The sequence below is a fragment of the Alosa alosa genome, chromosome 3 (genome assembly GCF_017589495.1).
Source record: "Alosa alosa isolate M-15738 ecotype Scorff River chromosome 3, AALO_Geno_1.1, whole genome shotgun sequence".
NCBI lineage: Eukaryota > Metazoa > Chordata > Actinopteri > Clupeiformes > Clupeidae > Alosa > Alosa alosa.
This window is the reverse complement of record NC_063191.1, coordinates 12,153,690-12,168,032: the sequence shown is the minus strand read 5'-3', so window position 1 is coordinate 12,168,032 and position 14,343 is coordinate 12,153,690. Positions and strand designations below refer to the sequence as shown.

The 14,343-nt window shown below is 43.2% G+C and overlaps 1 pseudogene; it reads left to right on the top strand.

The window, feature by feature from the left end:
• Nucleotides 1-1,187: 1,187 nt before the first annotated feature.
• On the top strand, nucleotides 1,188-6,185 carry LOC125291609 (annotated as a pseudogene).
• Nucleotides 6,186-14,343: the final 8,158 nt, after the last annotated feature.

Below are 14,343 nucleotides of genomic sequence, written 5' to 3'. Positions count from 1 at the left end.
GAATCAGAGGAATTCTATGAGGCAACACTGGCACAATATCAGATCATTGTCTGCCAGATGGGTGTGTGAACACTCTCAGATTTAACACCCTTTTTGAGCCAGATGTCCTCCACGAATAGAAAATGTGCAAGGTGTTCCTTCTTCTGAATTATTCTCCTTCCACATTTGGGATAAGATATGGTGCACTCATAAATCATTTTTCTAACCTGAAGAGGTAGTTATTTCCACAAAGTGCTTGGTATTTCAAATCTTCCGTACTTCTGAATGCCACAGTGTTGAGATAAGTCTAAAATGAGCAAACGTCTCTCCTCTTCAGAGAAAATTACAATGTTTTTTTTGTGTGCCAAAAACATCTCATAAAATCGCATCTCAAACAAACGCCTCTTAAAAATTCTCTTGAGCCCCAAACACTAAACACATTAAAATGGCATTATGCCTCACCCAAGAGTCAATATTTGTGTGTTTAGTATCTCTCTCAAACGGCTTCAGCTGTGTAATTCCCCTCCCACTGAGTTGGGGAGAGAGGGAAGGAGGGATGGAGAGCTACAAGGAGAGAGAGGAAATGAAAGACAGAAGATAGAGGTAGTGAGAGAGACTGGGGAAGAAATAGAAAGGGAATGTGAGACAGAGAAATAGAATGAAAGACAGAGAGAGATAGAGAAGAAATGAGAGACAGAGAGGAGGATATTTCAGTGAGGGACAGCAAAGATCCAGAGAAGCTGGGGAGTGAGAATGAGAGGTTGGTATGGGACAAAGAGAAAGAGAGAGAGAGAGAGAGAGAGAGGGAGAGAGAGAGAAATACAGCTTCCAAAAAAAGCCCAACCCCAGGAAAATGTCAAGCGTCCTCTTTTTTCCCTGTGTGCTTGTCAATGGGACATTTTCAGTGCTGCTCTGTTAATTGTGTGCAGAAATGTCAGCACGCCCTGAATGGCATTCACCTTCTCTCTGTCACCGCAGACACCAGAGGGGACCGGAGATATCGGCCGCGCTGCCCTGGAGCAGGAGGACGCCTCGGCTTGGCTACACCTCCGGACGGGCCAGGGGTGGCCGAGGAGGACGCGCTCGGCGCAGAGTGCACTCTCTCTCTCCGCACTCCTCCATGTGTTTTACCCTCACTCCGGTCTGCTGCTCGCAACCCTGACATTTGGGATTTGGGTTGAGAGTAACTGAGGAAGACAGGTAAAGGAATGAGTGAAAGACAGAGGAGAAAGAGAAAGAGAGGGAGAGAGAGAGAGAGAAAGGAAGAAAGGAAGGGTGATGGAGAGAGTGAGGAACGAGATAGGAGTGATGAGGTGTGCTGAAAAGAAGGGATCGAGAGGAGAGAGAGCAAGAGAGAGAGAGAGACAGAGAGATGCGACATGGAGAAAGTACACCCTGGGCACAGAGAGAGAGAGAGAGAGAGAGAGAGAGAGAGAGAGAGAGAGAGAGAGAGAGAGAGAACAGTTTCCATAGCAACTGGGGCAGCGACACAGTCTCCGCGCATCCTGCCGGTAGCCACAGAAGCACACACAGAGAGAAAGAGTGTGTGAGAGAGAGAGTGAGAGAGAGAGAGCGAGAGAAAGAATTCCCGCCCTAATATAATTGCCTACTCTACTCTGCAGATTAATCTCTACTAAGCCCTACTGAATTATGGAGAGTATTTGTTTATGGCTATTAAAGTTGCTTACAGGAAGGGTGGCCTCATACCAGACAAGACGCCCACATAAAATATGTGCTCTGGTGTGATGAAAAGAACAGGCCTCTGGTGCTAAAAATGGGCTAGAAATCTCCTCCGCAGTTTCCTAGGTTAATATTTTATATCCACAAATCTTCCCTTGTGAGGGTATGTTTGTGTGTTTCTGTTTTTTTACGCATTTGGCATTGTTATGGTTTTTCATTAATAGTGGGTGTGAGTCTGATAGTATTTTTGATGCTATGAGAGAGCAAGAGAGAGAGAGGGAGAGAGAGAGGCATTGCATGCTTTGGCAACACTATTTATGAATGGTCAAAGCTTTTTGAATTAAATTGAATTGAATTAAGAGAGAGAGAGATAGAGAGAGAGATGAAGTTCAAGTTAGGATATATACTAACAAGTAAACAAGTTTTTGGAGATAAGGGTATATCAGAGATATAGCAGGACTTTCTCTGGGCAGTCTCTCACCTTCACACACACACACACACACACACACACAGGCACTCGACATTCAGCCCTGCGGTTTATGAGTTGGACCAGACAGGTCGTGCTCTCTGGCGTGTTCTAAAGTTTTCAGATGACTCAGATGTGACCTCACCACAACATTTGTCAGAAACTTATCAGAGAGTTTGAGAGTGAGCCGACATTTCACATTTAGTTTTAGTATCTTGAAGCTCACACATAATTTGTTGTCTCTGACAACTCCACATGACGGTGTCATTTAGTTGTGGAGGCCTTAAAGATAGAGTCCACCATGATTCTCATCTAATTCTCAGCTCACTCTTTTAAGACCTAAAAGATAGTGAAATGTTGTTACAGTTACGAGGAAAATGCAGTACATTCTATTCACCTTAAGTATTACAACACTATTCCTAATGATAATGGTATGGTTGGTCATTTGAAGAAAAACAGCAGATGAGCAAACTGTGATAGTTTGTCAAACCAATGACTGACTTACAGTACGTGACTTTACCCCCAAAATATGAAATGATGGGCTCACGTCGCTTACAAATTGCATTGTCAGTTGCCTTCAAGCTCAGTTTAATATATGAAGAGATACTTCAAACTCCTTCCCACTCACGTGATATTTTAAGGCAATACAGTTTTTGCCTTGTAGTTGAAATGTACATGGTTGTTGTTGTCTCCCCAGGCCATTTTTTGAGGCTAGCACCAACTGGCCAGTCGAAACACAATTGAGTTTGTGAAGCACACAGGGCGTGTGAGTTGAAATGAACACTTCATGACTGTCACTGCTCAAGTGTTTCATTAATGGCACCAGCTGCTGCTGTGTTAGCAGTCCAAGCTTAGGTGAAAAAAACCCCCACAAATGGCCTCCCGTGATTACGAAGGGAAAAAATAGCACAAAGAGAACTTGTGTCAGCGGGCCAAATTGCCCCTGGTCCGTGGAATTGAAAGTGTCAACACAAACATGCATGAGACAAAGGCAGCTTATTTATGGCCAACTCCACGGACACCTCATCCCATTACTGATCTCCGAGGAGTGATTCCAGTACAGAAGCCATCTGTGTCTCTTAAATGGAAGGCATAAACTCCCTCCAATGGGTGCAATCAGTGTAATGCCACGACGACCTGTAGAAAGTGTGAAGAGAGGCTATCCGATGGGACTGTCCGTTGTGAGTGTGAATGACACATGCATACATGCTCTTGGTGTTCAGATAGAGAGGCTCTGAAGCACTGAGGGATACGCAGGTACAGTATATATAACATAGATACCACACTGGGTGGTGGGGTTGTAACCCAAAGTGAGGCTTAAAGACTGAACAAACATCTGGATGAAATACCACCCATGACTTACGTGCAAGACATTAACATCAATGGTATGTAAAAAATGAATCGGTGTGGATGACCAAAACTAATGTCATCATAGTGTACACATCTTACTTTTCCTTTTATAGACTTAATTCATGTTGACCAACACCAACACAAAATTCCTAAGGTGTGATAATATATGTAGTGACCAAACTCAAAATGTTTGAAAATGTAACCCAAGCGAGCCCATCAGGCTTATGTCCCTGTCTACTGCCACCCTGAGGTCACATGGTGGAGCTGCGGGAGATGGCATGTGGGCTTTGGTGCTGTGCTGTGTGGAGGGGCCCTGTGTAATGATCCACATCAGAGAGGCCATGGGGGTCCCAGGGATCTGCTTGGCGGCCGTGGAGCTTCTAATGGCTGGCACATTGTCTGCCCACACACGCACGCTCTGTCTCTCTTTCTCTTATAAAGCAAAAACACACCTGTACTGTCTCCCGCTCTCTCCCTCTCTCTTTCCCAACCCCTTCTCTCCTTATCTTCTGTCTGGCTCTTGTTGATGACATAGTGGGAGATAATGGGTTTCAGCCTCACTGTTTTGCCGTGTGTACACACAGACAGACAGCCTCAGAGGACCTACCAGAGACTCTGTTTGAAGAAGAGGGAAGCAGTGTAGGAGAACCACATGCTCCCAGCACACCCACCGATTGGGTGAGGTCATCTCAGATCTCCTGGTGATTGGTTAGGTGTCCCTTACTGTACAGCACCTGTGTGTAGCCTACCTGTGCTGTGACCACTTTGTCACACAGAACTACCTACAGTGCTTTGATGTCATTTGTTTGGAGTGCAATGACGCTGGTATTTCTACATGCGAAAATGTCATTTGATAGTGGTACAATATCAATAGATAAGATTTAGTGGAGGAAAGACCTGGTACCTAGGCATTGTGTCTTTGATCATAATGCTTAAGACTGGTGAGCCGTGGTAGATGGTTGGGGTCTTGAGCATTGTGAACTGGATATGCTAATCTGGTTATAAGTGTCTGAAGACAAAGGAGCACAATCTACCTATAGAGAGTGAGTGCAGCATTTACATTAGATTGTTACATTTGTAACTGGTACTTATTGAAGACACTTTAACATCGAAATGCTTCTGCAATAATTGCTGTGAGTAGGTGCTCTGTTTAGTTGTCCTGGCAACAGTGTCTTTCGTAGCTTCCAGAAGACATCCAGGAAGGAGTAGCTGCCATGATGGGATTCCGAACATATTCCTTAACACTTCCTTATCTCTCCCATCGTCAGTGAACACACACACACACACACACACACACCACACACACACACACACAGACACACACACAGAATCCATATTTCCCAGTGCTGCAGTGTTTTATTAGCAGGCAGATGTCACTGGCTGCATTCCCTGGCCACCCCTATGTGCCAAGCTGTCCTCTATGGAGATTTTGGAGAGAGAGAGAGAGAGAGAGAGAGAGAGAGAGAGAGAGAGAGAGAGAGAGAGAGAGAGAGAGAGAGAGAGAGAGAGAGAGAGAGGTGGAGTGCTGCTAGCCTCAGTCTGTGTTAGGAGGGCTCAGGGGAGTCTGGGTTGGGGGAGATTGGAAAGCTCTCACCCAGCACAGCACCACCCTGATATGGCCGTGGAGGGAAGAGAGATGAGATGAGCAGAGAAGAGAGGGGGGTAGAGGAGAGGAGAAGAGAGGAGAGGAGGGGAGGAGAGGAGAAGAGAGGAGAGGAAAAGAGAGGAGAAGAGAGGAGAGGAGAGGAGGGTAGAGGAGAGGAGAAGAGAGGAGAGGAGAAGAGAGGAGAGGAGGGTAGAGGAGAGGAGGGTAGAGGAGAGGAGAATAGAGGAGAGGAGAAGAGTAGAGAGGAGAGGAGAAGAGAAGAGAGGAGAGGAGAGGAGAAGAGAGGAGAGGAGAGAAGAGGAGAAGAGAGGAAAAGAGAGGAGAAGAGAGGAGGGTAGAGGAGAGGAAAAGAGGAGAAGAGAGGAGAAGAGGAGAGAGAGAATAGAGGAGAAGAGAAGAGAAGAGAGGAGAGGAGAAGAGAGGAGAATAGAGGAGAGGAGAGGAGAGGAAAAGAGAGGAGAAGAGAGGAGAGAAGAGGAGAAGAGAGAAGAGAGGAGAATAGAGAGAGGAGAGGAGAAGAGAGGAGAAGGAGAGGAGAGGAGAGGAAAGAGAGGAGAAGAGAGAGAAGAGAGAAGAGAGAAGAATAGAGGAGAGGAGAGGAAAAGAAGAGAGAGAGGAAAAAGAGGAGAAGAGAGGAGAGAGAGAGGGGGAGAGAAGAAAAAGAAAAAGAGAGAAAAAGGAAAGGAAAAGAGAAGAGGGGAGAGAAGAGGAGAGGAGAGGAGAGGGGAGAGGAGAAGAGAGAGCAAAGGAAAAGGAGGAGAAGAAGAAAGGAGGAGAAGGAAGAGAAGAGAGGAGGAGAAGAGAGGAGAGGGAGAGAGAGAGAAGAGAGGGAGGAGAGAAGGAGGAGAATAGGAGGGAGAGAGAAGGAGAGGAGAAGAGAGAAGGGAGAAGAGAGGAGAAGAAGGAGAGAAGAGAGGAAAGGAAAGGAGGGGAGGGAGGGAGAGGAGAGAGGAGAGAGAGCAAAGGAGAAAGAGGGAAGAAAGGAAAAGGGAGAGGAGAGGAGAAGAGAGAAGAGGAGAAGAGAGGAAAGGAAAGGAGGGGAGATGAGAGGAGAAGAGAAGAAAGGAGAGAAGGGGAGAGGAGAGAGGAAAGGAGAAGACAGAAGAGGAGAGGAGAAGAGAGGAAAAGAGCAGAATGGTCTGCTGCCATCTTGCCCTTGGGGGGAGAGGAAGAGAGAGTAGTGTGTCTAATCCTCTACAGCAGCTATGCTATGCTGCTGCCAACACTGATAAACACAGCTGAAAATGGCACTCTCTGAAGACATGGAGCCGGCTAAACAGTGTTTGCATAAGGGAGAGAGAGAGAGAGTATGTGTGTGTGTGTGTGTGTATGAGTATGTGTATGTGAATGAGAATGACAAAGAGAGAGAGAGTAAGTCTGTGTGTGTGTCTGTAAATGAGAGAGGAAAGGAGAATATATGTGTGTGTGTGTGTGTGTGTGTGAGTGAGAGAGAGTGTGTGTGTGTGTGTGTGTGTGAATGAGGCAGAAAGAGAAACAGTATGTGTGTGTGCGTGTGTGATTGAGAGAGAGAGGGAGAGTGTTTGTGTGCGTGATTGAGTGAATGAGAGAGAGAGGGAGAGAGTGTATGTGTGTGTGTGTGTGCGTGCATGTGTATGTGTGTGTGTCTTTGCATGTACAGTATGTGTCTGTGTACACTACAGTATGTACATATGTGCCTCTGTGTGTGTGTGTGTGTTTTAGAATGAAATGAAGCAGAATACGCCATAATGGGCTGAAAATAGTTCTCGGCGAGATGTTTAAATCCACTTCTTGAGATGAACATGTGACGGGTCTAAAACAACGTGAGGGGGAGCTCAAACAGTTTGTGTGAAAAAGCACAACATGACAATCCTGACAGGCCGTCATCGTCCTCTGACGTCCTCCCATATACAGGCCTACAGTAACTCCTCTGAGTGTGAGGACATCCTCAAGGGAGCACGTCAGAGCCCATATCAAACAGCTCTGCAGTCTTCTGACTGCATGTGAATGAATACCGATAGTGACTGCAGTCTTGTAGGAGTGGATGGATGGAGAATGGATGGATGTTGCTTCATACTCCGAATACATACATCTAAAAGAAAGAATTTAAATATGGATAATGTAGCCTTATGTTCACTGTCTGTTTAAATTGTGTTCATATAGTTATAAGAAAGCTCTTATGCCTTAGCTGGTGTGCTACCAGCAAAGCATTTAGGCCTATTTCAAATGTAATGTAATGTAATTTAACTGAATGGATAGAAGAGTTTACAGTAGACTGGCATTACAGGACTTCACACAGACTGATCTCAAGGTAACAAACACACAACGCTAAAAGGTAAAGTCTCCTCAGATCCTGGTGAACTTACCACTGCACCATTGAAGGCATCCTCACCAACTGTGTTACAATTTGGTATAGCAACTGCTCTGCCTACGACCAAAAAACACTGCAGAGGGTGGTGAAAACTGGCCAATGCATCATCGGTTTCTCACTCCCCTCCATCGAAGCCATCCAGGGCAACCGATGCTTGCGTAAGGCACGCAGCATTTTCAAAGACTGTTCTCACCCCAACCACAGACTGTTCTCCCCACCAGGCTCGGACTGGTAATCTGTACAACCGGGCAAATGCCCGGAGGGCCGGTGACCTCCGGGATTTTTTTTTTTAAAGTTATTTAGCCTATTTGCAGCCCGTCATGTAGACCTAGGCTTAGCCTATAAATGCAGTTGCATCCATTTGGATTGGGGGGTGAGGTCAATCATTTTGGCCTCTTCATGACAGGTTCAGTGTGTGTTACGATCGCGCCCCCCTGCCCCACCCCTCAAGTGGATTTGTCCAAGCAGCCGCTTGGTTTGTGGGGAAATATATCCTACGAGTCCATGCATGGTAGCCTAGGCTATATAAGTGCCCTCCGCTGGCTGATGTTCACATCATCGCAGTTTAACCGTAAACAGCAATCAGAGGTGTCTAATTTTATTCCATAAATATATTGTTTTTATAGACGTAAGTTGCACGCGCTACAAAGAGCTTCCATTGACTGCACCATGTAGGCTACTGTAGTGCGGTTTGTCTGTCAACATAAAAAAAACTCCGGGTACCTACAATTTTCGCACAACTTGGTGGAAAAGTGTAGCACAGGTTAAAGAAAACCTATTCATGTTTGGACTCAAAAGGAACTTCAAAGTATTTCCCATAGTAGCCTTTTAGCTCACAACGACAGTGAAAGTGGAACTTGGAAAGTGGAAGTCTCTCCACCGAGTGTTACATTAGATGCACAATCAATCGTGAGTCGATGCACGTAAAAAGTATCAACTGGTAGGTTAGTAATGAAGGTAGCCTAATTTTGCAAAATGTGATGACGGCACACAAACTTGGGCAAAAACGTTTAGTATACACTTGTGGTGATAGCCTACAGTTAATGTGAATCTCTGACTATAACCAATGTAGAAGATTTGCACCAAATAGGCCTAACTGTGGTTGTGTTTCTACAACATGTTGGCACAAATCATAATTTCTGTCAACTATGACGATCTCCATGCATGGAATTCTAAATGCAGTTTATTATGCTCAATGCAGCTCATTGCACTTCTAATGGAGGGTGATGTGGTATAACATAATGACTGAGCTAGGCTTAAGGCTAACAACAGTAGAATGCAATAGGCACAGTGATGGCTCATGATGCAATACAAGGAACAATCATAGCCAGAATTTTGTTAAAAAGCAGACCAAAGGTCAAAGTCTAGTCAATTGTGATAGAAATGTTGTAACTTTAGGCAGGCCTACTCATTAAAATTAACAGAGAGCCCACTACCTGTATATTGCAACCCAAAACTTAGACATGTCAAGATTTCTGAAACATGTAATATGTATTTCAAATACAAAATAGTATTTTGTAATTTTTATTTTATTGGGTTGAAGGAAATGGCTCTGTATTTTGTATCAAAATACTTTATTGGTGTGTATTTTGTATTTTAAAAAAATACTGCAAAATACAATGTGAAAAACACTAAAAAAAAGTTACTACTTGATGAATAATTGGTAATTAGGCAACAATGGTTAATGTTTATCGCATCAGCTAATGTGTCACTGTGAATTAGTGAAACACACTCAGCACACAGTGAACACACAGTGAGGTACCCACTAATCACGGGCGCAGTAAGCTGCCTGCAACAACAATCAGGGGCAGTGAGGGGTTAGGTGCCTTGCTCAAAGGCACTTCAGCCGGCCTACTGTCGGGTTTGAACTGGCAACCCTCCGGGTCACAAGTCCGTGGCCTGCCCTGAGGCACTGGTGAGATGATGAGCAAGGTTACCTGTGCAAGTTCACATAAGGACACCGACAAAGGCAACAATGTCCTTTTGTATCCAAGCCAATTAACAGAAAAAATTTCAGATATCTCAATGAACCACAATGACATCAATAGATGGTAAGGTGTTGAGTGTGTTTGAATTCCCTTCCTTGTAGCATCCTTTTCTGCATTGTACAGTGGGGAGAAGTTCACCTTGTTTAATTAAATAACAATTATATTTCCTTATTAGCTGCAAACTTGAGGTTGGAGATATTAAGGCAAGTCAAGTTTCTCACATACTGGAAGTTCAAGATATACAGCCTTATGATTTTCTTATTCAGTTCTACACTGGACTTGAATTACGAAATTCGGCACAGATACACAATTATGATTTTGGCCTATTGATTATAATGTGGTTAATTGTAAGTATAAGTATATTTTAATCTCTGCATTTATCCCAACTGCGAATTAGTGAAACACAGTGAGGTGAAGCACACACTAATCCCGGCGCAGTGAGCTGCCTGCAACAACAGCAGCTTTGTAGCAATGAGGGGTCGGGTTCAATCGGCAACCCTCCGGGTTACAAGTCCAAGCGCTATAGCCTAGGCCACGGCTGCCGAATTGAAAGCTCTGTCGGTCAAATTCAATATCAAAATGTTTTACTTTGGCCTTTTATGGGGTATGTATTGGCAGACAGCCCTGGTAACTTACCGTTGTCGTTGACACCTGCAGCCGCTTGACTGCCACTGCAAAGTAGCCTGTGCATTGGCATTCTCCATGCGTGTAGCCTGCGCGGTCAAATAACCCTGACGTTTCTTGTATTGTCGTGCTGGCTGTGGAATGATCAGCAGTACAAATAAGTTCGCTAAAATATTGGTGGGGACAATTTTGTCATCTTAAAATTTTGATTAGGACTAGTCCTTAAGCGTCCCACCCTAAATCTACGCCATGGAGATATCTGACATTTTCTGTTAAAGATGGAATGGAGACAATGGGACATGGTTGCCTTTGTCAGTGTCCTTATGTGAACTTGCACAGGTCAACTTGCTCATCTTTACTTCATGCACCACTTCACACCAGCAGAGGTGGAAAGTAACTAAATACATTTACTCACGCTACTGTATTGAGTAGTTTTTCTGTGTATTTTGTATTTTTTTAAGTAGTTTTATAAAATCGGTATTTTAAATTTTACTTTGATTACTTTTGAGTGAAGTATTGTACTTCTGCTACATCAAAAATCCCATCCGTTACTTGAGTAAAAAAAAAAAAAGTTAAGACTAACGAAAACAGAAAGGGAGAGAAAAAAATTGCCCTAAACCACTAGCCTAGTGATAATGATCAGCATGTAGCCTACAACAGGACATGAATCAAGCTGGCGCCATGCAGTCTTTCTGAAAGTGATGGAGATGGAGCTGGATTACGGATGCATCAGATTAGCCTATGAAAGTGTATTTTCCGCTATTCCAATGGGTTGTCTCAGTTCGTTTTAGCACCAATGATTGAGATATTCAAGCAAACACCATGGGATTTCGTGTTTTGACGCTTGTGCTCACCTTTCTTTGGAAAGAAGTTTATTAGCAGTTGTTTCCCCTCATTTTGATGTCTCTCTTTTTCCTGTTTTGGCCTTTGTTTTTAGTAACCTGACTTGGCTTTCTTGAGAAATACATTGCACCAGCAGCACAACAATTAGCGGTCCACTACTAGCGATGCTCAATAAACAAAAAGATAGACTACCTTATGAATGGCAGGCGGACTAAACCATTTAGCTCTTTTTAGCAAGGGAGAGTGAGAGTGACCTTAGACAGTTTTCACTATGTTTTGTATACAAATCCAGTCAGTCAAACTTTAATGTTTCGTCCTGACATTCATTTTACATTTAATTTGGAAGTTAAAATATTCAGGTAAAATAAATATATGGTGGAAATAAGTATTGAACGCTTTATTTTTTTCCAGTAATTAGCCTAAACTTCCAGTGAGTCTATTCAAATTTTCACCACACATTATATTAACACACATATAAAAAAAAATCCAAACATAAGAGTTTTGTGTATTAAAGTGGAATGACACAGGAAAAAGTATTGAACGTGCCTACTGAAATTTCTTCAATACTTTGTGGAAAAAAGCCTTTGTTTGTAAAGACAGCTTCAAGACATTTCCTGTATGACAAAAAACGTATTAGTCGCAGTATCAGGTGTGATTTTGGTCCATTGTTCTAAACAGATTCCAGAGGTCCCTCTTTGTGAATCCTGATCTTTAGTTCCAGATTACTTCCAGAACTGTTTAATTGAATTTAATTGAATTGGCTGCTTTCAAGTCTTTCTGGAGCTTTCTCCAGTGGTCCTTGGCTTTTGAATTGACTATCCTTCTGACTCCCTGGTCAGAAATATTGCGAGGAGATCCCAGCGGTTGATGATGCAGTGATGTTTCTTCCACATGGAGATAATGGCTCCATGCTGCTTACTGGAAGATTCTGAAGTTTTGAAATGCATCTGTAACCAGTTTCATTGACATGTTTTGCAACAATAAGGTTGCAAAGGTCTTGGGAGAAGCTTTTGCTTTTATCCATCATGAAATGTTTCTTGTGTGATACCTTGGTAATGAAAACCTTTTATAGCCCATCAATATGTAAGCTACCAACCAAGCTTATATTAATTTGTGCAGATAGAAAGGATAACTACTCTAACTACTTACAGATTCCAGCTCGTTCCTTCCTTTCCTTGCCTTAGTGCTTTTTCTTAGCGTGTTCAATATTTTTTTTCCCTGTGTTATTCCACTTCATTACACAAGAATCTACTTATGGAGTTGTTTGGATTTTTTATGTGTGGATTACCTGAGTTATTACTAATGTCTGATGAAAATGTTGTGCCCCCTGTATTCCACTTTTCAAGGGCCCTCTCCTCCATTGCCCCATACTTCCCACTTTCCCCCCAGTTCGACGCCCTTTAATCTGCTGAACCTTCAGCTCGCTTCCAAATATAAAAAAACTCTCTGCAACTCATCGTTGGCCTGCCTGCCTCAGCTGCCTGTGAGGGGCTTTTCAGTTGTGCTGGATTACTGTTCACTGCAAACCCAAGGATGAGTGCAACTAACTTTGAAAATCAACTACTGCTCAAACTTAAAGGAGAACTCTGGTGATTTTTCACATAGATCTCCATTTCTCAACATCCTTATCAGGCAAGTACCTCTACCCGGCGGCCATATTGCAACACTTTTGGGCACTTATCGCGGCATCTATTTCGGCAGAAATGCGCGTCGCGTAAGGCTTCACGGTGACACCAATCTTGCTCCAGCAGCGAGATCACAACAGATGATTGGCACGATGTCTTCACAGCACACCACATGATTGGCTCAATGTATTTTACAACACACCACATGATTGGCTCAATGTATTCACATGTCAACGCTTTGCCAATGAAGGGTTGTAATATGTGTAGACAACTGCCATATTGGCGTTACAAACTAACCCCATGCATTACTATGGAGGATTTTTGAGTGCTGTATCTCCTCATTAGAAAGTCTCTGGTAAAACTGGTTGTTCTGGTACCCCCAAAAAAAAAAAAAAAAACTAACTAAGTAACTTTTTTACTTAAAAGTACATTTTAAATGAACTACTTTTACTTTTACTTGAGTACATTTTCAGATCGGTATTTTAACTTGTAATTGGAGTAATATTTCATCAAGGTATTGGTACTTTTACTTGAGTACAATATTTTCATACTTTTTTCCCACCTCTGCACACCAGTGCTTCAGACCAGAGCTGATGCTTCAGCAATAGCTGTCACTGAAAAGCTGTAAGTGTTGTTGGACACAGCTGTTCTCACATTAGCTGATTGCGATAAACATAAACCATTGTTGCCTAATTATCAATTATTCATTACACCTGTCTGTAGTATCTACTTTTTTGTGTTTTTCACATATAGTATTTTGCAGTATTTTTTTAAAATACAAAAATACACACCAATAAAGTATTTTGATACAAAATACAGAGCCATTTCCTTCAACCCAATAAAATACAAATGACAAAATACTATTTTGCATTTGAAACACATATTACATGTTTCAGAAATACTACCCATCCCTGGGAACAGGCAGATTACATCTTTATAGTTGGCCATATAATGACATACTTAGGTTAATACTGTATTTCACCAGTTAGGGGAACAAAATGGCCAGTAGCTGCACTGTGTAGCCTATCTTGACGTGTCTTTAAGTTTTGGGTTACAATATACAGGTAGTGGGCTCTCTGTTGATTTTAATGAGTAGGCCTAAGCCTAAAGTTACAGCATTTCTATCACAATTGACCAGACTTTGACCTTTTGTCTTCTTTTAACAAAATTCTGGCTATGATTGTTCCTTGTATTGCATCATGAGCCATCACTGCACCTATTGCATTTTATTGCAATCACTGCACCTATCACTGCACCTATTGCATTCTACTGTTGTTAGCCTTAAGCCTAGCTCATTATGTTGTACCACATCACCCTCCATTAGAAGTGCAATGAGCTGCATTGTGCATAATAAACGTCGGTCCAGTAGTGGGCCGGTCCAGGAGAAAATTTGCAGGGCCGAATTTTGTTCCCAGTCCGACCCTGCTCCCCACTACCCTCCTCGAGGGGCTTACAGGTCTCCGCGACCAAAAACAGCAGGTTCAGAGGAAGCTTCTTTCCTGCAGAACCCCACTGAACTCTGCATCCTGGTGACATCCAACGAACTAAGTCCCCATCACCCCCCGCCCCGCCCCCGTCTGATGCCTCTTTGCCTGTGCCTGTTGAGGTGTCCTCGACCATGGCAGCCTTGACAGGGACAACAAGGAGGCGGACAAGGAGGCCCCACAACTGCACTACCCTATCCCATCCATAGTGTCTATTTATTTAGAAATGTGCATACTGTAATTACAGTTATACATAGCCATATTCTACTGCTCTTCATCCTGCACATACACTTATTCTTAATACTATTATAATGTTACTGTCTCTGCACTACAATGGTACTGTTACCA